This window comes from Kogia breviceps, chromosome 14, assembly GCF_026419965.1.
Source record: "Kogia breviceps isolate mKogBre1 chromosome 14, mKogBre1 haplotype 1, whole genome shotgun sequence".
Lineage (NCBI taxonomy): Eukaryota > Metazoa > Chordata > Mammalia > Artiodactyla > Physeteridae > Kogia > Kogia breviceps.
In genome coordinates, this window is record NC_081323.1 from 28,657,321 (window position 1) to 28,684,722 (window position 27,402).

Below are 27,402 nucleotides of genomic sequence, written 5' to 3' on the forward strand. Positions count from 1 at the left end.
ACACACAGGGGTCATGGGGGGCCCTCCAGCAGGCAGCCCCCAGTCCTGAGGCATCCCAGGTGTGGCCCCAGAACTGTGAGGGGCCAGACCCCACTGTGGAGTCACTCCCAGTCTTCAAGTCACCCCAGCCGAGGTCCAGACGTAGCAGAGCAGAAACGAGCCAGCCCCCTGGGCTCTGTTCAAATTCCTGACCCGCGAATTCAAGAGCCTAACGAAATGATCGTCTCAGTCTCTCCTTTGGGTGTAATCTTTTATGCAGCAATGGTAACTGGGGCAAATCTGAAGGTGGAAAAAAAAATCAGATTTTCTCACTCTTATTGAAGAGCTGGAGTGGGAGTGGGGTGGCACTGCTGAGCATATACCCTTTCCCCAAGGGTTTCCCATATGTGATGAAAAACACAAATTTAAGTATTATTTAAATATTTGTTGAGAATCCCCTGGTGGTCCAGTGGTTACGACTCTGCACTTCCACTGCAGGGGGGCATGGGTTCGATCCCTGGCTGGGGAACTAAGATCCTGCAAGCCGAGAGGCGTGGCCAAATAAATAAATAATAAATAAGTAAATATTTGTTATTTACATTTACCCTGTGCAGGACACTGATCAGGGTGCTGGGACACAGGTACTGGATAGGGTTGGGGGAGCATCCCTCCCCCCTTGGAGCTTAGAGGCTAGTGAGGAAGAACCAGAAATGAAAATCCAAGCAGGTAAATATTCAAGATGCTTTCAGATGTTGACACTCGTACAGAGGAGGGAGTGGAGCCCCGTGTCAGGGGTCAGGGGAGAGGCCCTTCTGACTGGGCAGCAGGTGAAGGCTGCCGGAAGGGGTAGTCACTGAACCTGGGATCTTCTGCTATCATGCTTGTTTTGGAATGTGACTGCGTCCAGTGGGATTGCTATATTAGGAAACACGTTTTGCATTTGCTGATGTGTGATTTCATTTGCGAAAACACTGGGGAAACACAGAAAACTGCACCCAGCTGAACTGAGCTGCGAAGGAATACAGTCAAGGCACACGCGTGGGCCTCCACCACCTGCCGACTCCCTGGGCTCAGGGCGTTCGTGACCAGCCATGCCCGTGCATGGCTCCTGATCAGCTTCTGTCCGATTCCAGAAAACCTCCCTCCACCCCATTCACAGTAATCACAAGCTACCACTCTGCCGACATCCACTTCCACAAGCAAGCTTCAGGCCTTTTTCTAGGTTAAGGGACACAGTTATGGTCATATTTATGTATTTCTCAACCACTCACATGTGTAAAACTGGGCCACCATTCTTATTAGGTTCTAATCTTTTTTAATGTGTCACTGACATTTTTGAATGCTGTACCCCAGGCCCATGGCCCTGTAAACCCTGTGGTTTGGATGGCATGATTCTGCACAGCTCGGCGATTTTCAGGAAGATGTAGGCCATGTTGTAGCAGGACTGGCTGTACAAGAAGGATGTTGGAGATCCAGGGGGTCTTGGAGCGACAAGGCCACTGTCCCAGAGGCAGGAGCGGGCTTCGTGTGCCTGAGGAGCAGGGTGACTGCCTGACAGGGCAGAGGGCGACAAGAAAAGATAAAGAGGAGACAACCGGGGTGCGGAGGGGTGGCTGGGTCATTTGGAGCCTTCTAGTCCATAGGGAGGAGTTTGGATGAGGTACAGTGGAGTGATCAAATATACCATCAGCCTCATCACTGGTGGAGCTGGACCAAGGGGCACGGGGAGGGGGAGGGGAGGAGAGGGGTCAGATGTGTGCTGCCTCCCTGTGCGCAGGTGTGTGCAAGATCTCTCAAGGAAGCACCAGCGGTGGGGGGCGGGGGGAAATGGGTTTCCCCCAACAACTTCAATTCACTTTTTTTTTGCTTTGCACCAGTGCACAGCCCAGTGCTCAGGGGTGACTAGGAGAAGTGGGGCATTCCCCCTGGGTGACATCTTCACCATTACCTGGTCCCCACCTCCACTCTAAGAGGAGAATGATTTACTTACGTTCATGATGGCAGACCTGGGACGGAAAACCAAGTCTAAGTCTTGATTGATTCATTGATGACTGATTGATTGATTGGCAGTGGATGAAGGCACACATTTTCACTTTCCCTAAGTTGTTACTAATACCCACATTGAAGGGATTTGAAGAAATTGTGTTTCTTACCACCAATGTCTGCCCTTAAGTGTTATGAGCTTCCCTGGCTACCTTAGAAATTTTCCACTATGACATGATTCCCATTCAGAAATGTTGGCGTCCTTGACTTTCTAATGCTCTCAAGGACAAAGCTGTGCTACTCTCTTTGATCTCCCTGTGATTGGGGTGCCTTAATTCTGGGAAGTCTTTTTCCGGCACCAGGATGAGGTTTTAGCAGGGTTGATATGTAATTAGTAGAGGAATTCCAGGTGAGCTCTGGGTGGCAGAAGAGAAGTACAGAGGCTCTATCCTATGGGTGGGGAAACCGAGGCAGTGGGGGAGGGTAACCTACAGCACAGCAGGTCTCAGGGGTCGAGGATGCATGACTCTACTCCTCTCTCCCACCACCTCACTTCCTAAGCTACTCCTCACCCAGACAGAGGGACCAGCGCCCTCCAGGTTTCAGCCATCAGGTGATGCTGGTGGGCTCTTCCCTGGGCATTTAGTTTCTTCACACTGTTTAGGGATTCTGCCGTGAACTGGAGGTCCCTCTTGGTCTTCACTGAGGCTCTTCCTCCCCAACTGCCCATACCCCTCCTTCTTCCGAAAGGACCTGGTGTGGGAACTCGCAAGGACCTTCCCTCAGACCTGCCGAGCTTGTCCCATCATCCCTGCCCGACTTCTGACTCATCGCCACCATCCAAAACCCTCTCACATTTCCTAAGGCCTGGGTACATCTTGCTTCCGCCATGAATATACCTGGTGATTCCAACACTTGCTGACTCCCCCGTCTATATAGGTCTGTCGTCTTTACATCCAAGTCAGAAATCTTTCATTGATGAAGAATAGATTCACACTCAGATGAGCTGAAGTTAAGAAATAACAAAATAAAGGTAGTCTATGGGAAATTTATTCAAGAATACAGCAAGTAATAGGCATGGCTGAATGACTAGGCTTCAGGATGGGTGTGAATGGGTCAGTTCTGAGAAGGGAGCTGGACTTCCCTGCATCTCCAGCTCCACCCCACTGCTCCCTCCTTATTTGCTTCTTTCTGTTATTTTTACCCAATCTTTACTGCCCCATGGCTCCCCTGTCCTCAACTCATGATGCTCACTGCCACCCACAACTGACCAGAAACCTTCCTCTCAATCTCTTGGTTCCAATTCTTGGGACAAGAAGACTTTGGTTGACCCAGTTTACCCTTTTGAACCAGGGCACACAAGCCGTAAGTCTGGCCAGCCAATGGACCACGCCACCTTGGGTCAGGTGTCCATCCTCACTCAATCAATGGTGACCCAAAAGATTAGGGTGACATGGCATGACACCCATTGATCTGGGGGTGCATGAATGGAGGCCCCATTAAAGGGGTGTGTGCAGGGTAGGGGGTAACTTGGCATCTTCAGTTCCACAGAGTTTAGTACTTAATGGTCCTTGTAATGCTTCATATGTCTTACTCTTGCCTCCTTTATGAGATTGGTCCTGGCTGGCTCATCTGTCAAACAGTCCCTGTTCTGCTTGACCTGAATTTTCCACAGTGTTGTGGAGAGGATCAACAGAACTGATGTCTTTTTTAAATGTGAAATGTCAGCCTGAGTGTCCAATGAAGCGCAATTGATTAAATGAATTAAGGCAGTCCTGTACAATGGAAAACGATTCTACTATTAAAATGAAGTAGCTGCAGAATATTTATGTGGAAGATGCTTAAGACATTGTTAAATGGAAGAAAATGAATTCTAAACAGTGTAAACATGATGATTTTGTTTGTGAGCATGTACACACACACACACATTCATCCTTGTATGTGGAAAGATGCTCACCAAAATATCACCAGTGATCCAACCTGGGTGGTAAGATTACTGATGATCTAAATTTTATCCTATTTGCTTAGCTATATTTTAATTTTTTCTGTGATAGGCATTTATCGCTTTTGCAATAAGAAAAAGAAATGAAAGGAACTACAGTGTAATGCAAGGATGTAATTTCCTTAAGGATAAGCTATTTTTTTTTTTTAGATCTCACTACAATCAATAATTTGGGCCTTCCTTAAATCTTATCTGGAAAAGTTGTATATATAAAGAAATGTCTATGCCTGAATGTGTATGCATGTAAAAATATGATTACCTTTCAAACTACACTGAATGGCTTTCTTAGGTTGAGCTTCTAAGGAGTCAGTAGTTTACTTGAGAGGTGATCCCAGGAAGTACTGATAGGAGAGCAGGGAAGTGAGACAGAGAATGGAAAAAAAACACAGCCTGTGTGTTATTGAGCACCTGGGGGGCCATCCCACTGGAGAACTCTGAGACAGTGAGAAACTTGCCTCAGAGTTGACTTCCCCAAGGCGCGGGGGAGCTGGGACATTTGTCCACTACTCCTATCTGCTAACGGTTTAAGACTGCTTCCAGAGAGCGTTTCCTCTGGCACTTCCAGCGTCCAGTGCCCAGGCAGACAGGGCTCCAGGGACCAGAAAAGGCCCTTGGTCTGGCAAAGCCTCTTACAGTTGGAAGGTGTTGAGTTGACATACACTAGAATGGTAAATCTCGAGGGAATGTGAGCTGGGTACTAACAGCATCCTCTGCAATGGCGTTCTGCTTTTCTTACCAGCACTACCCTGCAGGTTTTTCTTGAATTTCTGGCCTGGTGGGCCTGGCACTGTGGCAGGAGGGAGCAAGAAGGTTGAGATGTAGAAGGCCTACAAGGGAAATGCTATGACTGTGCTTGTTGCTACCCTGTCACCCGCCAAACACCTGAGTGTTCATTTTGAAAGCCAACCCTCCCTGGTGATGCCGGGAATATTTGAAACAAAAGTTGTGAAATCCAGGTTTCTTCACGAACCCACTTTGGCCAGGGAACGTGAAGAATGCACCAGGAAAACAAGATGCACTTAGAGATGTTTATTTATGAGTTTGGCAAGGTCTTTTTTATTTTTTATGATGTGTTTGGACTCTTCTGCATATAAGGCAGATTCCATCAACCCGAGTCTATAAAATCCCTCACCATTCATTTTATGATGTGTTTGAAATACCGAAGGCTGAATTATTAGTTGATGATTTGTCCTCTTTTTTGACACCCCAGCTGGGGATTATCCTTCCAAAAATAGGGTTGCTAACTTCTTGGAGACCCGTGACCATGTTTGCTGGCTACATCTGTGCACCAGAACAAATAAATATTTACTTATTGGGCCAAGTGGGTAGCAACAGAATTCTGGAACTTAGAAGCTCTAGGAAGAACATAGACTTGTAGAACTAGACTAGAATCACACATTTTTCATTTTATGGTCGAGGAAACTGAGGCCCAAAGTAACCCCAGCAGGTGTGAGGGGGCATTGGAGTGAAACGCCACTGTCTCTTCCTGGGAAGTAGCCCATGCATGAGGGTTTGATTAGTTGGCTGGTAAACGATGCTGATTTTATAATTCCGTGATTCATGTAAATTGTCCAGTCAGGCCCTGATGTGGACTTTGGTGGAGTCTCCCTGTCCTTGGCCACTGAGTGCTCTGGCAGTGATGTCACCCTCTGCAGCTTTCCTGAGTCTTTTGCTTTCTTAGATTCTCCTTCTTTCTCTCCTTCAGGAAAAACAGGCTGCTTGCTTAAGGGCATTGCCAATCGGCTAGAACAAGTCATCCTGTGTTCCTTCTGTAGTATTTTGGAGTGTTAGGGATGAGATAAAGAGAAGAGATGGCTGGGAACCTGTACACTTGCATTCAGGCTGGTCTACTTCCCATCCCTGTGGAGGCAAATTTGAGGATAAATTAATTAATGTGTGCAAGGAAACCACTCTGTTGTGAGATTGAGTTCATCAGAGGTTAAATGTTCAGAGGGAGAAAAGGCAGTGGGTCTCCTCCAGGATTCAAGCAGAACATCAGCTAAGGTCGAGGTACCATGTGTCAGAGCTACATGCCGGCTGCTGTAGGAAGGCAGGGGCTTAGCACCAGGCAAGGATAAGGTGGGTGGATTCTGGAGCCCAAGCTTTGGCAGTGCATGTACAAATGGGGCTGAGAAATTTAGGTTAATAAGCTAAGAAAATAAACTTTTCAGCCTCCAGGCATTCATTGGTAAAACTGGGATAATTTTCTTTTATTTCTTAGATTAATTAAGATAAAATAGAACAAGCGCATAGAACAGTGCAAAGAATGTAGTAGCATTCAAGAGATGTTATCTATTATCTATCATCTATCTGTCTGTTATCTATCAATCTATCATCAGCATCTTTAACACCACCAACAATAATGACAAAGTAATGACCAACAGACACAGCTTCCTCTTTCATCTCCTCCCAGAGGCTTTGTGTTTTCATGCTCATGTCTAGCTCTGTGCTCTTGCTTCTAAGGGACGTTTGAGTGGAGCTGTAGCTCACTTCCCTTGGCTGCTGCCTTCACCTGCTCTGTGCCTATACAGACACGGGGCTCATTCCCTCTGTTCCCACCACCCAACCACCCATGCAAGGTCTCTGCAGGCACTTACTTCAGGCCCTCGGGGGCTTAGGGGGCCCATGGGGCAGCAGCACTGAGGCAGACCTGCTTTGTTCCTAACTAATAGCCATTCCTCCTTCTTTGTTAATTACAGAACCCCAATTTTGTTTGTGGTGGTGACATGCTCAACTGAAAATAGTCACTTCCTCAGACTCCCTTGTAGCTAGGAGTGTGACACACTCTGTCTAACAGGGTGAGCCTTTGCTTTTCTAATAGAGGCACCATATCCTGACTCCTTTGTTCTTTTATCTTCTTTCTGCCTGGGAGGTGATTGGGATGCCTGGAGCTACAGCAGCCTCTTTGTGACCATAATGCGGAAAAAAGCACATGCTAAGGAAGACGGAAAGAATTTTTGCTCTTGAGGACATTACAGAGCAGGTAGACCATCCCTGAACATCAGATTTGGACTTACTGTCATGTAAAAAAACAAACAAACAAACAAAAAACTTCCATTTGTTTAGACCTGAGTCAAATGCTACCTTAACATGAAGACAATGCCAGCCTAAACTGAAGACTGCATTTCCTGTTTTATTACACAGGTCTCTAGCTTTTTCTCCCAGTGTGGGGTCCAGCTTCCAGCTATTGTCCCATCTTCTATTCCCAGCCCCATCCTGATCAGCAACTCCAAAATTTCCTCACACTTTGTTATCCAGAGAAATCCAGTGTTTTTTACATCTTTATTTCCCAGTTCCTTCACTTCCTTAAAGATTCATAAGACTTTCAAGGAAAGGAGCACTGTTGACATGAATTAGGATGCCTATTTACCTTGGGAGAGAGAATTGATTAAAGCTAGTATTATTCTATATTATATACATTTATAAGCATTTTATAGAGTAAGATCATTCATTGCATGCTCATTTTAAATTTTTAAATAAACTTGCTTCATGATTGGACAGTCAGTGTGTATAGGGGGGAAGAGGATTCAGATTCAAAGAAAAGGACTAAGGAAGCTTTTTAATTCTGGCTCTGATAAACAGCCCAGGGAATTAAAGGGGTTTTCTTAAAAGGAAAAGAAAAGCTACTCTTTCCTTCAACGGAGCCAGACAATAGTTGTGTTGGAAAACAGAGACACATATTAAGGGTCTGGCCTTCTCTAGACAGTGCTGGGGTCAGCTTCACTTTGCATACAGTTAGGAAGTATAGTCATTCATATACGGAATTCTTTCGGAATAAACATTTGCAGTTTCACAAGCTCATGGTAGATTATATATCTGCTTCTCTTGGTTTCACACGTCACACACACACACAAAATCATCTGATTTCTGGGCACAGGTGCGGGTCCTAGAGGCCTCACCTCCCAACTCCCTTTAGAAGGATTCATGGGTGGGGTCCCAGCTCTGTCCAAGGGACTGGCTTCAGCCACATCTTTGGATGAGTCCTCATCATGTAGCTGGCAGAGCAGGCTCTGTGCAACTCCCAAGCCGGCGGCCTCATAGCACCTGTTCGTTAGTATTCGGAAAGGTAACAGCGGGCTTTTCCTGAGCACCTCCTCTGGGCCAGGCACTGCGATCTCAGTAACTCTGCCCTAAGCCCCCCACAGAGGGCACTGCTGGCACTGGGCGGACTGGATCCCAGAGGGGCCAGCTGGCCTGTCCAGGTCACATGCCAAGAGACCCAAACCCACCTGTATTAGACCCCAGAGCCTCTTAATTGCCATGGTGCGATGATCTGTTTCTCTTGTAGTTTATTTTTGGGCAAACTTCTCATTTGAGAATAATTTTAATTTTTAATATTTTTATTTATTTATTTATTTTAAAATTTTATTGGAGTATAGTTGATTTACAATGTTGTGTTAGTTTAGCTTCATTCTAAAAAAAAAAGGGTTCACCATTAAGGAAAAACTGGGTTTGTTTGTTTTTTTGTCCATACCACGTGGCTTGTGGGATCTTAGTTCCCTCACCAGGGATCGAACCCAGGCCCTCGGCAGTGAAAGCGCAGAGTCCTAACCACTGGACCACCAGGGAAGTCCCTGAGAATAATTTTAAACGTGCAGGAAAGTGTGGGAGACAAGTTCTCATGTGCCTCTCCATTGTGAACAACTGACATTGCCTTTGTTTCCATTTTATTTTCTTTCTTTCCCTCTGGAATTCTAAGATTCACCTTTGGACTACGAAAAATTGTTTCTTTCCCTGCTTTTTTTTTTCCTTTTCTTTAACCTTGGCCTGCCTGATGCCTTCTTTTGAAGGGGTAGCCAACCTAGAACTGTGGAGAACTGACCTCTCAGAGAGGTGAACGCTCCGGCCTGGGAGAGAGAAGGGCAATGAGATGCCCAAGAAACCAGACAACCAGCCTCCCGTGGGCTGTGCTAGCAGCAGCCGAGCCCACGGAGGCCTGGCCATTGGGAGGACCCGTGGGGAGTTTTCCAGTGAGAAAGCCAACAAGATCCGCTTTTCTTGAACAATTTTGTTTGCTTTAGACTATTTGTACCAGCTTTTCAGCAGAAGACAAAGACGTGTTCATGAAAGCTCCAGCACACCCCTCTGTTCTTGCATTGCTTATTTAAGATGGCAAAGCTCCTTAAGGGCAGGGGGACCCCTGGTCTCCTGCATGTTGACAGCCCAGCAGGCGGCACAACACTTTGTTCAACGAACCCAGGAAGAAGGTAGAAAACCAGACCTGCGACATCATCCTGGGAGCAGCTGGAGAGAGGCCAGTGCCTTAGCGCATTGTGTATGCCGTTTTCTCCACCCCCAGCCCGGAGCCTCGTGTCAGTTAGTCCCCATTGAGAGCCCTGCTGTTTCCCAGGCTGTGAAATCACGCAGTCACAGATGGGATGGTGGGGCCCAGCAGGAGGAGTGGGTCAGAGCCAGGTGCACATTGTTTTTATTTTTTATTTATTTATTTTTTTTTGCGGTACGCGGGCCTCTCACTGTTGCGGCCCCTCCCCTTGCGGAGCACAGGCCTCCGGACGCACAGGCCCGGCGACCATGGCTCACGGGCCCAGCCGCTCCACGGCATGTGGGATCCTCCCGGACCGGGGCACGAACCCGCGTCCCCTGCATCGGGGAGGGTTGAGGCGGACTCTCAACCACTGCGCCACCAGGGAAGCCCCCAGGTGCACATTGAATACATCCTATTGCCAGACATGCAATCCATATCCTCACGCCTTAGCCTGGTACCCAGGCTTTTTGCATCACATGGAGCATGCCCACACCCTTGTGTGTGTGCCCCGACTCAGTTGGGGTGGGGACAGGTGTCTGCTGCCCTACACCAGGGGCTAGGAGCAGAGATCCCCATGGAAGCGGGTGAGGGTAGGGCGTGCAAAATAGGAGATTCTTAAAAATGTGTGAATTTAAGGCATGAAAACACCTTCACACACACACACACACACACACACACACACACACACACACACACACACACACACACCCTGAGGCTTATCTGTAAGGCTTTATGGGACTGGACCTGCTTAGGGTTTTCATTTAGGAACAGTAAGAAGATTCGGGAGATTGTCCAACACATTCTCCCGTCCCTGATCACGTTGAAACTCTTTCATCTCTGCCAGAGGCAGTAAGAAGGCCTATTTTCTTAAAGTTCAGCCAGCAAGGGAATTCTCCCCTCCCACCCGACTTGGCGGTCGTTAGTAGTAGTTCACTAAGAGTCGGCCAAAGCCAGAATGACTAAAAGCTTACGTGGGGCTAACGCCAGAGCTCAGCCCCCGTGGGTGCACAGGGAAACCCTCGTGATTTGCAATATGTAAAAGCCTTCAACTGGCTCCTTCCGCCTCCTTCCGAAAATAGAACTTGTCCGCTTAAAATGTGATGCTACCCACCCAGGGAGTCCTCCTTCCGCCCGATCCCACTGTGCTGTGTGTGCACGAAGAGCCAGCCAGGTGTCACCTGGAGATGAGCTTACGAGGCGGTCACCGGGGAAGACTCAGCCAGGCTGCTGGATGAATGAGAGAGTATGCGCGTGGGTGTGCACACGTGTGCACATGCATGTGCCACTTGTCTCCAAAGGGTGTTTGTGTTTCAGTGGAGGCTTGTGCAGAGGCAACGAGAATCCCGGCCCGGGACTGTCTACGCTCGGCATTAGCGTCTGGTTGTTGTTGCTTTGTCTTTCAGGTTCGGGGACCTCTTGTTTGGTTTCTGTCCCCCTTTCCCCTCCTCTCTCCACCTTCTCCCTCTCTGTTACTTCCTAAAGGTTTCAGGCGGGCTTCTGACAACCTGACTCTGAAAAGCAACTGCACTCATAGAGAGAGCGACCTTCACCCTCAGACACTTTCCATCACTGCCTGGCATCCTCACAGCCTTTGGGGTGGGCGATGGCAGCAGGTGACGTAGGAGGGATTAACTGCAGCAGATGCTACCATCATTGCGTCACCCACAACCCCAAAGGGCTCTTCACCAATTTCCTGCATGCCCAGGGTGTGTTCACATCTGACAGCCAGCTCCCCCGCTCTGTCAGAAGACAGCACTCTGGCTGCTGGGATGGGCTCTGCTGCACGGGGAGACCTTGAAGTCCTTGGGTAATGTTCTATTTTATAATCTACCAATGAGAGGGCAGATTGGACAGGAAGCCAACACAGTGAGACGGCAAGTTCACCCCAGGCCTCTGCCTCTCCCCGCCTTGTCTTTTAAGACATTGAATCATAATTTATATTCATCACAACCTGCAGATCTTGGGTTTTGACAACCGTATACGCCTGTGTAGATCACACCCCCTTCAAGATAATGAACATTATCCTCACCATCAGCATTTCTTTGCGCCCTTCCCGATCAATTTCCACCTCTCCAAGACCACAGACAACCACTTTCTAATTTATATTAACATCATTTAACTTGGCATGTTCTAGAACTTCATGTAACTGGAAGCATACATTATGTACTCTTTTTTCTTTTTTTTTTAAATTTACTTTTTATACAGCAGGTTCTTATTAGTTATCCATTTTATACATATTAGTGTATACATGTCAAACCCAATCTCCCACTTCATCACACCACCACACCCGCCCCCCACTGCTTTCCCCCCTTGGTGTCCATACGTTTGTTCTCTACATCTGTGTCTCTATTTCTGCCTTGCAAACCTGTTCATCTGTACCATTTTTCTAAGTTCCACATATCTGCGTTAACATACGATATTTGTTTTTCTCTTTCTGACTTACTTCACTCTGTATGACAGTCTCTAGATCCATCCACGTTTCTATAAATGACCCAATTTCGTTCCTTTTTATGTCTGAGTAATATTCCGTTGTATATACGTACCACATTTTCTTTATCCATTCGTCTGTCAATGGGCATTTAGGTTGCTTCCATGACCCGGCTCTTGTAAAAAGTGCTGCAGTGAACATTGGGGTGCATGTGCCTTTGTGAATGATGGTTTCCTCTGAGTATATGCCCAGTAGTGGGATTGCTGGGGCTTATGATAATTCCGTTTTTAGTTTTTTAAGGAACCTCCATACTGTTCTCCATAGTGGCTGTATCAATTTACCTTCCCACCAACAGTGCAAGAGGGTTCCCTTTTCTCCACACCCTCACCAGCATTTGTTGTTTGTAGATTTTCTGATGATGCCCATTCTAACTGGTGTGAGGTGATACCTCACTGTAGTTTTGATTTGCATTTCTCTAATAATTAGTGATGTTGAGCAGCTTCTCATGTGCTTCTTGGCCATCTCTATGTCTTCTTCAGAGAAATGTCTATTTAGGTCTTCTGCCCATTTTTTGATCAGATTGTTTGTTTTTTTAATATTGAGCTGTTTATATATCTTGGAGAGTAATCCTTTGTCAATTGATTTGTTTGCAAATATTTTCTCCCATTCTGAGGATTGCCTTTTCGTCTTGTTTGTAGTTTCCTTTGCTTCGCAAAAGCTTTTAAGTTTCATTAGGTCCCGTTTGTTTATTTTTGTTTTTATTTCCATTACTCTAGGAGGTGGATCAAAAAAGATTTTGCTGTGATTTATGTCAAAGAGTGTTCTTCCTATGTTTTCCTCTAAGAGTTTTATAGTGTCCTGTCTTACATCTAGGTCTTTAATCCATTTTGAGTTTATTTTTATGTACAGTGTTAGGGAGTGTTCTAATTTCATTCTTTTACATGTAGCTGTCCAGTTTTCCCAGCACCACTAATTGAAGAGACTGTCTTTTCTCCATTGTAAATCCTTGCCTCCTTTGTCATAGATTAGTTGACCATAGGTGCGTGGGTTTATCTCTGGGCTTTCTGTCTTGTTCCATTGATCTATGTTTCTGTTTTTGTGCCAGTACCATATTGTCTTGATTACTGTAGCTTTGTAGTATACTCTGAAGTCAGGGAGTCTGATTCCTCCAGCCCCGTTTTTCTTTCTCAAGATTGCTTTTGCTATTCAGCGTCTTTTGCGTCTCCATACAAATTTTAAGATGATTTGTTCTAGTTCCATAAAAAATGCCATTGGTAATTTGATAGGGATTGCATTGAATCTGTAGATTGCTTTGGGTAGTATAGTCATTTTCACAATATTGATCTTCCAATCCAAGAATATGGTTTATCTCTCCATCTGTTTGTGTCATCTTTGATTTCTTTCATCAGTGTCTTAAAGTTTTCTGAGTACAGGTCTTTTACCTCCTTAGGTAGATTTATTCCTAGGTATTTTATTCTTTTTGTTGCAATGGTGAATGGGATTGTTTCCTTAATTTCTCTTTCCGATTTTTCATCATTAGAGTATAGGAATGCAAGAGATTTCTGTGCATTAATTTTGTATCCTGCAACTTTACCAAATTCACTTATTAGCTCTAGTAGTTTTCTGGTGGCATCTTTAGGATTCTCTATGTATAGTATCATGTCATCAGCAGACAGTGACAGTTTTACTTCTTCTTTTCCAATTTGTATTCCTTTTATTTCTTTTTCTTCTCTGATTGCTGTGGCTGGGACTTCCAAAACTATGTTGAATAATAATGGTGAGAGTGAACATCCTTGTCTTGTTCCAGATCTTAGAGGAAATGCTTTCAGTTTTCACCATTGAGAATGATGTTTGCTGTGAGTTTGTCATATACAGTCTTTATTATGTTGAAGTAGGTTCCCTCTGTGCCCACTTTCTGGAGAGTTTTTATCATAAATGGCTGTTAAATTTTGTCAAAAGCTTTTTCTGCATCTATTGAGATGATCATATGGTTTTTATTCTTCAATTTGTTAATATGGTGTATGACATTGATTAATATGTGTATACTGAAGAATCCTTGCATCCCTGGGATAAATCCCACTTGATCATGGTGTATGATCCTTTTAATGCATTGTTGGATTCTGTTTGCTAGTATTTTGTTGAGGATTTTTGCATCTATATTCATCAGTGATATTGGTCTGTAATTTTCTTTTTTTGTTGTATCTTTGTCTGGTTTTGGTATCAGGGTGATGGAAGGATAGAATAGAAAAGCAGACTCATAGAATGAGTTTGGGAGTGTTCCTTCCTCTGAAATTTTTTGGAAGCGTTTGAGAGGGATGGGTGTTAGCTCTACTCTAAATGTTTGGTAGAATTCACCTGTGAAGCCATCTGGTCCTTGACTTTTGTTTGTTGGAAGATTTAAAATCACAGTTTCAGTTTCATTACTTGTGATTGGTCTGTTCATATTTTCTATTTCTTCCTGGTTCAGTCTTGGAAGGTTATACCTTTCTAAGAATTTGTCCATTTCTTCCAGGTTGTCCATGTTATTGGCATACGGTTACTTGTAGTAGCCTCTTAGGATGCTTTGTATTTCTGTGGTGTCTGTTGTAACTTCTCCTTTTTCCTTTCTAATTTTAGTGATTTGAGTCCTCTCCCTCTTTTTCTTAATGAGTCTGGCTGGTGGTTTATCAATTTTGTTTATCTTCTTAAAGAACGAGCTTTAGGTTTATTGATCTTTACTACTGTTTTCTTTGTTTCTATTTCATTTATTTCTGCTCTGATCTTTATGATTTCTTTCCTTCTACTAACTTTGGGTTTTGTTTGTTCTTCTTTCTCTAGTTCCTTTAGGTGTAAGGTTAGATTGTTTACTTGAGATTTTTCTTGTTTCTTGAGGTAGGCTTGTATTGCTATAAACTTACCTCTTAGAACTGCTTCTGCTGAATCCCATAGGTTTTGGATCATTGTGTTTTTGTTTTCATTTTTCTCTAGGTATTTTTTGATTTCCTTTTTGATTTTTTCAGTGGTGTCTTGGTTATTTAGTATCGTATCATTTAGCCTCCATGTGTTTGTGGTTTTTACATTTTCTTCTCTGTAATCGATTTCTAATATCATAGTGTTGTGGTCAGAAAAGACGCTTGATATGATTTCAATTTTCTTAAATTTACCAAGGCTTGATTTGTGACCAAAGATGTGATCTATCCTGGATAATGTTCTATGTGCACTTGAGAAGAAAGTGTAATCTGCTGTTTCTGGATGGAATGTCCTGTAAAGATCAATTAAATCTACCTGGTCTATTGTGTCTTTTAAAGCTTTTGTTTCCTTATTAATTTTCTGTCTGGATGATCAGTCCATTGGTGTAAGTGAGGTGTTAAAGTCCCCCACTATTATTGTGTTACTGTTGATTTCCTTTTTTATAGCTGTTAGCAGTTGCCTTATATATTGAGATGCTCCTATGTTGGGTGCATATATATTTATAATTGTTTTATCTTCTTCTTGGATTGATCCCTTGATCATTATGTAGTGTCCTTCTTTGTCTCTTGTTGTCTTTATTTTAAGTCTATTTTATCTGATAAGAATATTGCTACTCCAGCTTTCTTTTGACTTCCATTTGCATGGAATATCTTTTTCCACTCCCTCACTTTCAGTCTGTATGTTCCCCTAGGTCTGAAGTGGGTCTTTTGTAGACAGCATATATGTGGGTCTTGTTTTTGTCTCCATTCAGCAAGCCTGTGTTTTTTGGTTGGAGCATTTAATCCATTCATGTTTAAGGTAATTATCGATATGTAAGTTCTATTACCATTTTCTTAATTGTTATGAGTTTGTTTTTGTAGGTCCTTTTCTTCTCTTGTGTTTCCCACTTAGAGAAGTTCCTTTAGCATTTGTTGTAGAGCTGGTTTGGTGGTGCTGAATTCTCTTAGCTTTTACTTGTCTGTAAAGCTTTTGATTTTTCCATCGAATCTGAATGATATCCTTGCCAGATAGAGTAATCTTGGTTGTAGGTTCTTCTCTTTCATCATTTTAAGTATATTGTGCCACTCCCTTCTGGATTGTAGAGTTTCTGCTGAGAAATCAGCTGTTAACCTTATGGGAGTTCCCTTGTATGTTGTCATTTCTCCCTTGTTGCTTTTAAATTTTTTTCTTTGTCTTTAATTTTTGTCAATTTGATTAATATGTGTCTTGGCATGTTTCTTCTTGGGTTTATCCTTTCTGAGACTCCCTGTACTTCCTGGTCTTGGGTGGCTATTTCCTTTCCCATGTTAGGGAAGTTTTTAATTATAATCTCTTCAAGTATTTTCTTTCTCCCTCTTTTCTCCTTCTGGGACCACTATAATGCAAATGTTGGTGTGTTTAATGTTGTCCCAGAGGTCTCTTAGGCTGTCTTCATTTCTTTTCATTCTTTTTTCTTTATTCTGTTCCATGGCAGTGAATTCCACCATTGTGTCTTCCTGGTCACTAATCCGTTTTTCTGCCTCAGTTATTCTGCTATTAATTCCTTCTAGTGTATTTTTCATTTCAGTTATTGTACTGTTCACCTCTATTTGTTTGTTCTTTAATTCTTCTAGGTGTTTGTTCTTTAATTCTTCTGGGTCTTTTTTAAACATTTCTTGCATCTTCTTTATCTTTGCCTCCATTCTTTTTCCAAGGTCCTGGACCATCTTCACTATCATTATTCTGAATTCTTTTTCTGGAAGGTTACCTATCTCCACTTCATTTAGTTGTTTTTCTGGGATTTTGTCTTGTTCCATCATCTGGTACAAAGTCCTCTGCCTTTTCATTTTGTCTATCTTTCTGTGAATGTGGTTTTCCTTCCACAGGCTGCAGAATGGTAGTTCTTCTTGCTTCTGCTGTCTGCCCTCAGGTGGATGAGGCTATCTAAGAGGCTTGTGCAAGCTTCCTGATGGGAGGGACTGGTGGTGGGTAGAGCTGGCTGTTGCTCTGATGGGCAGAGCTCCATAAAACTTTAATCCACTTGTCTGCTAATGGATGGGGCTGGGGTCCCTCCCTGTTGGTTTTTGGCCTGAGGTGACCCAGTACTGGAGCCTACCCAGCTCTTTTGTGAGGTTATTGACAGATTCTGGGAGGGCTCACACCAAGGAGTACTGCCCAGAACTTCTGCCAGTGTCCTTGTTCCCATGGTGAGCCACAGCCACCCCCTGCCTCTACAAGAGACCCTCCAACACTAGCAGGTAGGTCTGGTTCTGTCTCCTATGGGGGTCACTGCTCCTTCCCCTGGATCCCGATGCACACACTACTTTGTGTGTGCCCTCCAAGAGTGGAGTCTCCGTTTCCCCCAGTCCTGTTGAAGTTCTGCAATCAAATCCCATTAGTCGTCAAAGTCTGATTCTCTAGGAATTCCTCCTCCCATTGCCGGACCTCCAGGTTGGGAAGCCTGACATGGGGCTCAGAACCTTCACTCCTGTGGGTGTACTTCTGTGGTATAAATGTTCTCCAGTTTGTGAGTCACCCACCCAGCAGTTATGGGGTTTGATTTTATTGTGATTGCACCTCTCCTACCATCTAATTGTGACTTCTCCTGGGTATTTTTTTTTTTTGGTGAGTTCCAGTGTCTTCCTGTCAATGATTGTTCAGAAGTTAGTTGTCATTATGTACTCTTTTGTCTGTCTTCTTTCCTTCAACATTATGTTTATAAGATCCATCCATCTCATTGTGTGTAACAATAATTCTGTCATTCTAGTTGCTGTGTCGTATTCCATAGTATGAATAGACTACAGTTTGTTTATCTATTCTTTTGTTAATGGAAATTTGAGTTGTTTCCAGTATTGGGCTATTGGGCTAAAGCTACTATGAACATTCACACACAGGTCTTTCTATAGACCAATTATTTTCTTCCAGGTAGTTTTTCCTCTGTCCTGCTTCCCCTCATTGAAGCATCTACTCCATTATGTGCTTGGGGGTGTATTTCGATAATTCTAAAGCAGAGAAAGGGAGTTTTCTTGCCTTAATTTTAAAAGTGTGTGCCCTTACAAAGTAGCATGGTGAAACATCTGAGGTCTGCAGGAGACAGGACTTCCTCTGCACAGACCCTGGAAGATTTGCTCTGATGGTAGTGGTCAGGAGAGATGCAGGGAGAAGGAGACACGCAGGGGTCAGTGGACCCCAGAGGAGGCAGACAGGATTCGATGGGGCCACGGGGCCAGAAATGAGAAAAATGTGAGCAAAGGGCTATGGAACTGGTCCAGAGTCTTGGTTACAAACAGAAACTCAGCTAAATTAAGGAGTAGAGGAATTTATTGACTGATCACATCACGAGAAAAGCATGGAACCATGATCAGAAAATGGGAAGAAGCTAAAGGAATTTAGGAGGCTGGACTGTTAGCCAAGGTCATGTCAAAGGAGTGGCCTGGTTGGGATGAGATGTGGATCGCGAATGCATGAGCTGACACCCTAGACCTTGAGTGCATGAGCTGACACCCTAGACCATGAGTGCATGAGCTGACATGCTAGAGCTTGAGTGCATGAGCTGACACCCCAGACCTTGAATGCATGAGCTGACACCCTAGACCTTGAGTACATGAACTGACTCCACCACTGCTGCCACCCTGGAGACTGGAAGGCACGAGCTGACGCCTTTGTCATCTGTGTGGCCACTGGATACAGATGCTGAGGCCACGGCCATCTCCAAGCCCTGAATACTGAGGCTGGACCACCACTGCCAGGTTGCATCTTACAGCCACCCTGGGACCTGGGTGCTGGGCCTGGCCCCCACCACTGCCACCCTGGAGGCTAGAGCTTTCTCATCTGGAATTGCCACTGGCACCCCAATAACACTGAACACCCCCACTCTGGCTGCTGAAATGGCATCTAAATAATTCCTGCCTCCTTGAGTCACTGGCTCCAGACTCAAGGACCAGTTTTTCTGAGGTTATAACCACACACTCCTCACTGGGGAGGGGGAGAGTACCTGGTCTTTTATCATCTCTCTAGTGGGAGACAAGTGCTGTCACAATGGGGCTTTCCAGACAGAACAAGGCGCACAGATGCTGGTCAGAGCAAAGCACCCCAACATTCAGCACAGTCTCCCCAAGGGCCTCCTTCAAGCACTGGGAGCCACTTGTTGTGACCACACACACCCTACTCCATCCAACAGGCACTGTCTGTGACCTGCAGCAGGGCTTTTGTCAGCTGTCCTTGGATGTCCAGTGAGGACTTTTCCTCAACAGCAGCTGGCTGGTCACCAAGTCCTGGCTAATTGGGACCAATGGCTGCTTGTGCTGGAGCCTTAGCTTGGTGCCCACCCACTGAGGCCACCTCCATGGACCCCTTTCCACTTGGGAATCAAGAGAAGGCAGTGGGGTCTGGAGTCCTAACGGGGCACTGGTTACGGGAGGAAAGAGCTCTATCACATGAACTGCGGATGTTTCCCCAAACAGACTAGCTGTTTATTGCAGGAACTATAGAACATACAGTGGCCTGCAATCCATGGAGAGTTCTGCTTCTGCACTCTGCTCCATATACCTCAGCCATCATATTATTACTTTTCACTTCAAGATAGTGCAGTCTGTATCTGCATCATTTGAGGGCAGGCAATATACATGGGACCACTCTGACCTCCCCTGCAAAACTAGAGAGGGATGTTCCCCAAATGATCCTCGGGTGTGATCATTCACTAGAAGGACTCACAGAACTCACAGAAAGCTGTTATACTCATGGTTATGGTCTATTTCAGGCAGAGGGTTAAATTCAGCCAAGGGAAGAAGAAGGTCCAGGGTCCTGGAAAGTTCTGAACATGGAGCTGCCAATTGCCCCCTCCCTATGGAGTCATGGACAGCCTCCCTTTCCTGGTACTGACATGTGACAGCATGCACGGAGTGCTACCACCCTGGGAAGCTTGCCTGGGCCTTGGAGTCCAGGGTCTTTACTGGACTCCACAGTCTGCTGCCCATGTGGCTGAGCTCACTCTCAAGCCCCTTGCCTCAGGAGGCTGAATTGCTACCACATGACCCCAAATCCCTCACAATCACATTATTAGACTTTCTGGTGTGGCCAGTCCCACCCTAAATGAAGACCCTCCTTTCAGGCATGACATTCCAAGTGTTGAGAGGTTACCTCCTAGAAGCAGAGGACAAAAGCCAGATCTCTCTTAGGGCAGGGTTAAATTCTTTACTGCACAGTATCTCTAAATAAATGCAACTTAATAAAAAATAACCACTATACAATTATCACACCTCAAAAATGTACAATAATTCCTTAATATCATCACATAGCTAGTCATTGATCAAATTTCCACTTATTTTACATATCATAATTTTTTTAACAGTTTTTTGTTTGTTTGTTTGAATTAGGATCCAAGTAAGGGCTACATGCTGGCTGACAGGTATTTAAAGTCTCTTATTTTATAGGTACCCCCTCCATACTTTCTCCTTGCAATTTATTTGTTGAAGAAACTGATCGTTTATTCTGTAGAACCGACCACAGTCTGGATTTCACTAACTGTCTCCCCGTGGTGTGTGTTAACATGTTCCTCTGTCCCCTGTATTTCTTGTAAATTGGCTTCTGGGTCCAGAGGCTTAACAGATTCTTATATTTCATACATGGTGCTGTGCTCTCCCTTGGGGGCCCCTGTTATCTGTCACTTCTGTTTTTGTGATGCTGGTAGCCATCAATGGTCATTGCTTACATCCAAGCAAGCACACTCACCAAGACGGGCACTCTTTCACACCCAGAGACAACAAGATCTAGTCTCATACAAAGAAAGGACCACCTCCCTCCTTACCAATATCCCCAGAGTCACTGGGCTAAGAATCGTTTGGCCCCCCTGGCTTACACTGTACACAAGTCCGATGGACAGCCACAGTGGTCCTCTCTTATCCACGTGGGATCTGCAGTCCCAACCTTGGTGAGCTTCTTTCCACCTGGCAGAAAGAGAAGCGTTCTGCCTATAGCATCATACTGCTGTTTTACACCTGCAAAATCTAAGACCAAGAGAGGTTTAATGACATGTCCAAGGTCACACAGCTGATAAATAGCAAAGCCAGAATTTAAACTCAGGTCTGTCTCTTCCCAAAGTCAACACTCTTCCCCCTGTCCCCTTGCATCTTAGGTAATAAGCTATGGGCACCTGTAATTAAGAAGGAAAAGGGGATGCTAGTCCAGTCTTTGACTTAGTTTTTTTTAAATTATTATTATAATTAAAATAAAAGGTAGGTTCAGGGCACAAGTGGCCTTTGTGAGATAAAATACAAACGAATGAACCTGGAGCTGCAGGGGGATGCTTCTCAAGGTGAATGAGCAACGTGAGGGCACCCATGCAGAGCAGTGACTCATGAGTGACTACAGGCACAGGAAGTGATTAGGAGAAAAAGGCAGGGAAATTATTCAGCTCTACTCTTGTGAAAAATATCTTCCTAAAATGTGTAGCCTGGGAAAATAGAACATGGATCAAACAGAGAGAGCTGGAAGTTCAGAATCACTGTGGGGCGGCAATCCTTTTCTGTGCCACCAAGTACAAAACAGAACAAAACAAAAAGGTGCAGGTGATCATCCGACTGATTTAATTGCATTCACAGAATGCTAACTTTTCAAAACTTTGGAAGCTCTGGGCTTTAGCAACACCTGGAAATTGCACTTAAACTTTGAAATATACTTTTCTGCAGGCTCTTGGTTACTGGTCTCCCAAAGTGGGGATTAGCCATCATGCTGGGAACACTGACTCCCTGCCTACCACCAGGCTTTGTGCCAATGTTCTGAGGGTGGGCAAAGCAGGGGGTCCCTGAGGAGGTGTGAGCAGGTGAAGACAGCCCAGCAGGTGGATGGCAGACCACCTGGATCAGCTGCACACTCACAGCTCCCTGCACGGGTGAGGGGTCACTGAATATGTTGGAGGTAAGTGTGAGTTTGTGGGGCGTGCTAAGAAATGTTATATTTATCAGACCAGAAACATTGAGGGAAATAAATCATTCTTTCCATAGTAAAATAATCAGGATCTTTGGTTCAAGCTTCAGTGTCATTGATAGGCTTGTGGGAGAGTAATGTTTTGAAAGTAAGAAAAACCAGTAAGATTTTATATTGTATATATTACATCTTGTATATTACACAGCAACAATTTTGCAAAAATAGCCAAGTGAGGGGGAAGTGGAGACCCCCCTTGGGAAGGAGGCTTTGACATCCCGGCTGATGGGAAGTAGAAATGAGAGCCCCCAGGGAATTGTGGGAAGGAGAAGGGATGGTGATGAGGAAGATGGTGAGATGCACGTCCTGACTCCTCCCCCTTAGATTGGGGGAGACTTAGAAGCAGAGAACATTGGCCATGTTTCCCACGTGGAGTGAGAGCTCCTCTGATCAGGCCAAGAGGGAGAAGAGAATTCGAGTTAGCGTTTCCCTGAGCCCTTGATACCCAGGCGCCACGTAAGGATCCAGGCAGACCCCTGGGCTCCGAGGGTAGGGAATAGTGGTAAAGCCTTGGGAAACTGAGAGAGGGGTTGCTGTGTTGGGGCAAAGTGACTCGTAGCTAAGAGCTGCAGGGAAAGTCACCCAGGCTGGGGACTGAATGTGAGTCCCAAACAGATTTTAGCACCAGAGAGGCCTGGGTTGGGAGGCTAAGTCAAGAGAGGAGATCCCAGGCTCTGACAGGGCCCAGAGCTGGACCACGCACTCACCAGCCACAATTCCAGCCTCCACTGCAAACAGTGGACTAGGGGCCTCTCCAAGGGGGCAGAGGAGTCACAGCTGGACCTGGATCTGTGCGTGTGGACCTGAGTTCCCTCCCCCCATCAGCAAGAAGCCCCCTCCTCAAACACCACATAACACCTGAGAAGGACCAGAGATTTAGAAGGCTAGCCAGTAATTCAAAACATGCCGAGTTAAGGGGATTCTTCAGTATTTTGGTTCAAGTTAGAATTGACCAGCTTAGACCTGGTAGAATGAGTGTTGTCATCCTGTGGATGAGCTGCTTTCTCTGAATGTGAATTTGTAGTCTTGTTACATGGGAAAGTGGGAGTGAGATACAAGTGTCCTGACCTCGGCTCTCTAGGTTGAATTCTTGGATAGGTTGAGGGCAAAACTGAAAGCTGAGGGCATTTGACTCATGTCCCTTTAGAAACGTGGAAGGAAGCTGCTTCACAGGGCCCTCTGGACCCACACAGGGAAAATTCAGAGGCTTTCATTAGACAGCAAGCTTGAGTTTAGCTTCCAGGCTCTCCTTGTCTTCCCTGCAGCAAGGAAGTGATGCGTTAAGTTCTACACTGCATGGAGGGATGTGGAAAGGATTCGATGGTGCTGCAGCCAGCTTACCATAGGGGACATGGTTACTGGAGTAAAATAACTGATTGGTCTCCTTAGCTGAGGACCAGTCTCACGAGGGGCATCTGTCACTCCGTCCACATCCCATTGGCCAGAACTAGTCATATGACCAGACCCAGATGCAAGGGAGGCTGGGACATGCAGTCTTCTGTGTGCCCTGGAGGTAAAGGAAATGTTTAGTGAACACAGCACTGTTTTGGCTGCAGGACAGACCACAGGTGGACACACCGTGCCAGCAAGAGCTGAGACGGCCAAGGTTAAGTATGGAAGCTTGCTGAACCCTGACAGATTCACAACTGGAGACCTCAGATGGGATACTACCAGGGACGTTGTTCCCCTTCGCCAGCATGGGGACTCCATGAACAACTGCACAGGGACTCCCCTACCACAGTGTTCCCAAGAGAAGATACGCACTTCCTCATTCCCAGGTGCCATCTCAGGGAATAGAAGGAGGAGAGGCAGAATTTGAAAGACTGGAGTATTTACCTGAAAGAGACTATTATAAACTGAAGGAGACGGCTAAAGCCCAAAGAGAGAATTATTGTTCATTGTCAAGGTTGGTTCCCGGTTACCCTGAGGGGTGCAGGCGGGGAGGCTCCCTAGGGAGATTCATTCTCTTATTGTTAATAAGGAAGCCACACTTTCTTTCCCCACCTGAGTATGGAGCATGTTCATGTGTGGCCTTGCACAATGTTTTATTTAGCTGAGCTCAAAATCCACACCAAGAAATGAGTTTCATGTGCTCTCTTTGTTTTTTTTAAGATTTTTTTTTGACGTGGACCATTTTTAAAGTCTTTATTGAATTTGTTACAATATTGCTCCTGTTTTATGTTTTGGCTCTTTGGCCGCGAGGCATGGGAGATCTTAGCTCCGGGACCAGGGATCGAACCCGCACCGCCCTCATTGAAAGGCGAAGTCCCAACCACTGGACCACCAGGGAAGTCCCCTTGCCTGTCCTCTTGACTGGTCTAAGGTATGTGCCCACTGGGTTGCTCTTCTTTAAGACTCTTCCTGGAACTCTGATGTGGGACTTCTGGGGACAGGACACCCCTTGACCTGAGCTTTACCAAGAATCACAGCTTGAGGTCTGTCTGGAAGCAGGAGGGTGGGAAAAATGTCTTCTAGTTTAATCAGTCTGTGGTGGGTAACACAGGGTGCCTTTTAAAAAATGTGACCGTCAATATTAGTTTAGCTACCACAAGCTGAAAAGTCAGCTTGCCAGGAACAAAGAGGTAGTGTTTATGGGCAGAGTGAGGCATTAGGGACTTGTGGTGACTGTGGCAAAAAGACCCCATGTCCTGTCCAACAATATTCAGATTCATTTAAAAAGAAAGCACAGGGCTTCCCTGGTGGCGCAGTGGTTGAGAGTCCGCCTGCCGATGCAGGGGACACGGGTTCGTGCCCCGGTCCGGGAGGATCCCACATGCCTCGGAGCGGCTGGGCCCGTGAGCCATGGCCGCTGAGCCTGCGCGTCCGGAGCCTGTGCTCCGCAGCGGGAGAGGCCACAACAGTGAGAGGCCCGCGTACCGCAAAAAAAATAAATAAATAAAAAATAAAAAAAATAAAAAGAAAGCACAAACCACTAGGGGGTAACTAATGGATGTTCCCCCCGCCTTATTCTCATCAGCTGCCAGCCCTAAGGGGCCAGTTCACCTTCCCCTGATGGGGACACCCTCTCACCTGCTCAGCACATGGGCACCAGCAACCACATGGCCCAGAGGGAGATGACATTTGTCTTCTCATCCCAGCGTAAGTCCTGTCTTCCCAGGTGACGTGCTCCATCCAGTGTAGACCTCTTTCTAGTGGTTTAGAGTGTGAACAACCTGCAGAGAAACACTTGCAGGAGTGTGAGTTGGCTGTGTGCCTCTCATGACATCATTGTTACAGAACACGGCAGGCCAGCATCCAGACACACTGTTATCCAGGCTTTGGGATACCAGGGGATGGATGGACCCCCCGAAACACATTGGGTTCTCCTAGCCCAGTTCAGTTAGTCATCAGTGTTCATCTAGTATGAAGTAAAAACAGTTTTTCTTGCTCACATTAACTCCTCCTGACCTGTTCATAGAAAATGACACCTACCTTCAGAAGCACAGCAACGATATGGGCAGTTGAGATCCATACTGGGAACATGTTCGTTTCTCCCAAGTAAATAACAAATCCTAGAGGCACAGCTCTGCTAGAACACAACAACTTCACATTCCCCCAAAGAATACTTAACCTCTCACTCCCAACATCAGCATTAGGTTAACAGTGAACCCCCAGAGAACACTGCATGGGCACTTGATTTATTCAAGCCCAATTTAAAGGGCCACAGTGTTGAGTTCCTCCTAAGAGTAAAAATCACATTCTAATACTTCTAGATCAGAGAGTGACAGAGACTTTTAAATAAGTTTTTTTTTAGGATTATGAGGAGAATAAAAGTGTTTTTTTCAAGGCTGGCTACAGTTTGAGCCACTTAGCTTAGGATAAAGGCAGAATTTCTTGTAAGGGAGAGCCATTCTGTAATTTAGTTAAATAATTATAATGGTTGTATATATGGGGTTAGATAAGGTCCCCCCAATTCATGTCTACCTGGAACCTCAGAATGTGACCTTAATTGGAAATAGGGTTTTGCAGATGTAACTAGCTAAGATGAGGTCCTATTGGATTAGGGTGCATCCTAATCCAATGACTGGAGTCTTTATAAGAAAAGAAAACAGAGACAAACAGGGAAAATGCCATGTGACAATGGGGCAGGGATGTGTCTACACACTAAAGAATGCCAAGAATTGCTGGTAACCCAGAAGCTGGAATGGGCAAGGAGGGGTCCTCCGCTAGAGCTGGGAGGGAGTATAGCCCTGCCCACACCTGAGTTCAGACTTCTACCCTCTAGAGCTGTGAGAGAATATATGTTTGTTGTTTTAAGCCACCGAGTTCATGATAATTATTTTCAGCAACCCTAGGAAACTAATACTGTGTATTTGATTTTGAAAGGTGATGTCCCTTTGAGAATAGTTGAAAGTTTAAAAGAAGTTTGAAAGGTATTTTTTAATGTTTTTTTTAAGTTTAAAGTTAAAAAAATATTAGAGCTCTGTATAATAAAGAATAGAAAATTTGAAGCTTTTGATGAGGAAGGTGGGACAGAATTCAGGCATAGAATGTGGCAGTAAAGGTGACCACAGGAAGATCAATACCAGGAGAAAATCTTAGGGTTCACTTTGTCTTGGAACACCCCACGACATTAGAACACCATTACAAGAGTTTTGAAAATTATGGTATCTTTTACCAATGATCAGAAACAAGTATATGCTATAGAAAAGACACCAGCAAACCAGAGCTGGTAACTCTCAGTATTTGGGGAACATGCGCTATAACCATGTCTGAGGGGAATATGTCTGTCCAGACCACTTCCTGTTTGGCTGAGTATGTTCTCTGTAGGAGAGAAGCAGCTATATATGTGCCCTGGAAATACAAGGCATGACTTTCTCATCTCTCTTTCTGTGCACTTTTCAGATGTTCTTCCAGAATCTGTGCCCCAACTCCAAACAGACCCCCTTGGACCCTGTGGTAAGCAGAGCAGTGGCTCCCCAAAGACGTCCTAGTGCCTGAAAACTGTGGATATTGCCTTCAAAGGCAGAAGGAATTTTGTAGATGTGATTAGGGTTGAGGACCTTGACATGGGGGGGTAGTTTCCTGGATCACCCAGGTGGGTCCAATCTAGTCACATGAGCCCTCCAAAGCAGGGCACCTTTCTAGCTGTGGTCAGAGAGATGTGACATTGCTGTCTTTGAGGCTGGGGGAGGAAAGCCATGAGCCAGGGAATGGAAGAGCCTCCAGAATCCAGAAAAAGAAAAAAAAAGCATTCTCCTTATATTAGTCTGCTCAGGCTGCCCTAACAAAATAGCCTAGTGGCTTAAACAACAGAAATTTATTTCTCACAGTTGTGGAAGCTGGAAGTCAAGACCAAGTCCTCCTCCTGGCTTGTAGGGGTGCCTTTTCTTGGTACGTGCACACAGTGTGAGAGATCTCTCTCTCTTCCTCTTCTTATAAGGTCACTAATCCTATTGGGTTAGGACCCCACCCTTATGACCTCATTTAACCTTAATTACCTCCTAGAAACTCTAACTCCAAGTATAGTCACATTGGAGGTTAGGGCTTCAACATATAAATTTGGGGTGAACGTAATTAAGCTCTCCCCTTACTCTCCCCTTAGAGTCTCCAGAAAGGAATGCAGTGCTACTGATGCCTAGATTTTAGCCCAGTGAGATCCACGTTAGGTTTCTGACCCACAGAACTGTAAGATAGTAAAACTGTATTGTTTAGCCACTAAGTTTGTGGTCATTTGTTATAGCAACAGAAAACCAGTACAGAACCCCTATCCCTCTCTTTGGCATCCTTCCATCTTTCATGGACTAGGTTTGCAATGCCGACTAAATGGCTATGTGCCCAGCAGTATGCTACACACAGCATTTCTTGTCCTTCAGCACCTATGGGGCCCTATGAATGTACCTACAGACAAGTACT

At 45.2% G+C, this 27,402-nt stretch overlaps 2 long non-coding RNA genes across 2 annotated transcripts in view; both read left to right on the forward strand.

The window, feature by feature from the left end:
• The window catches only part of LOC136792511 (uncharacterized), a 74,097-nt gene extending 50,671 nt beyond the window's left edge, over window positions 1–23,426 (forward strand). The window contains exons 3-4 of the long non-coding RNA XR_010836407.1: window positions 21,252–21,480; window positions 23,103–23,426. This is a non-coding gene — a long non-coding RNA (uncharacterized lncRNA). The remainder of the gene's footprint in view (window positions 1–21,251; window positions 21,481–23,102) is intronic.
• Window positions 23,427–23,752: 326 nt separating this feature from the next.
• LOC136792552 (uncharacterized) lies at window positions 23,753–26,445 on the forward strand. The gene is made up of 3 exons (XR_010836497.1): window positions 23,753–23,869; window positions 24,524–24,645; window positions 26,392–26,445. It is a non-coding gene; the product is annotated as an uncharacterized lncRNA (long non-coding RNA).
• Window positions 26,446–27,402: the final 957 nt, after the last annotated feature.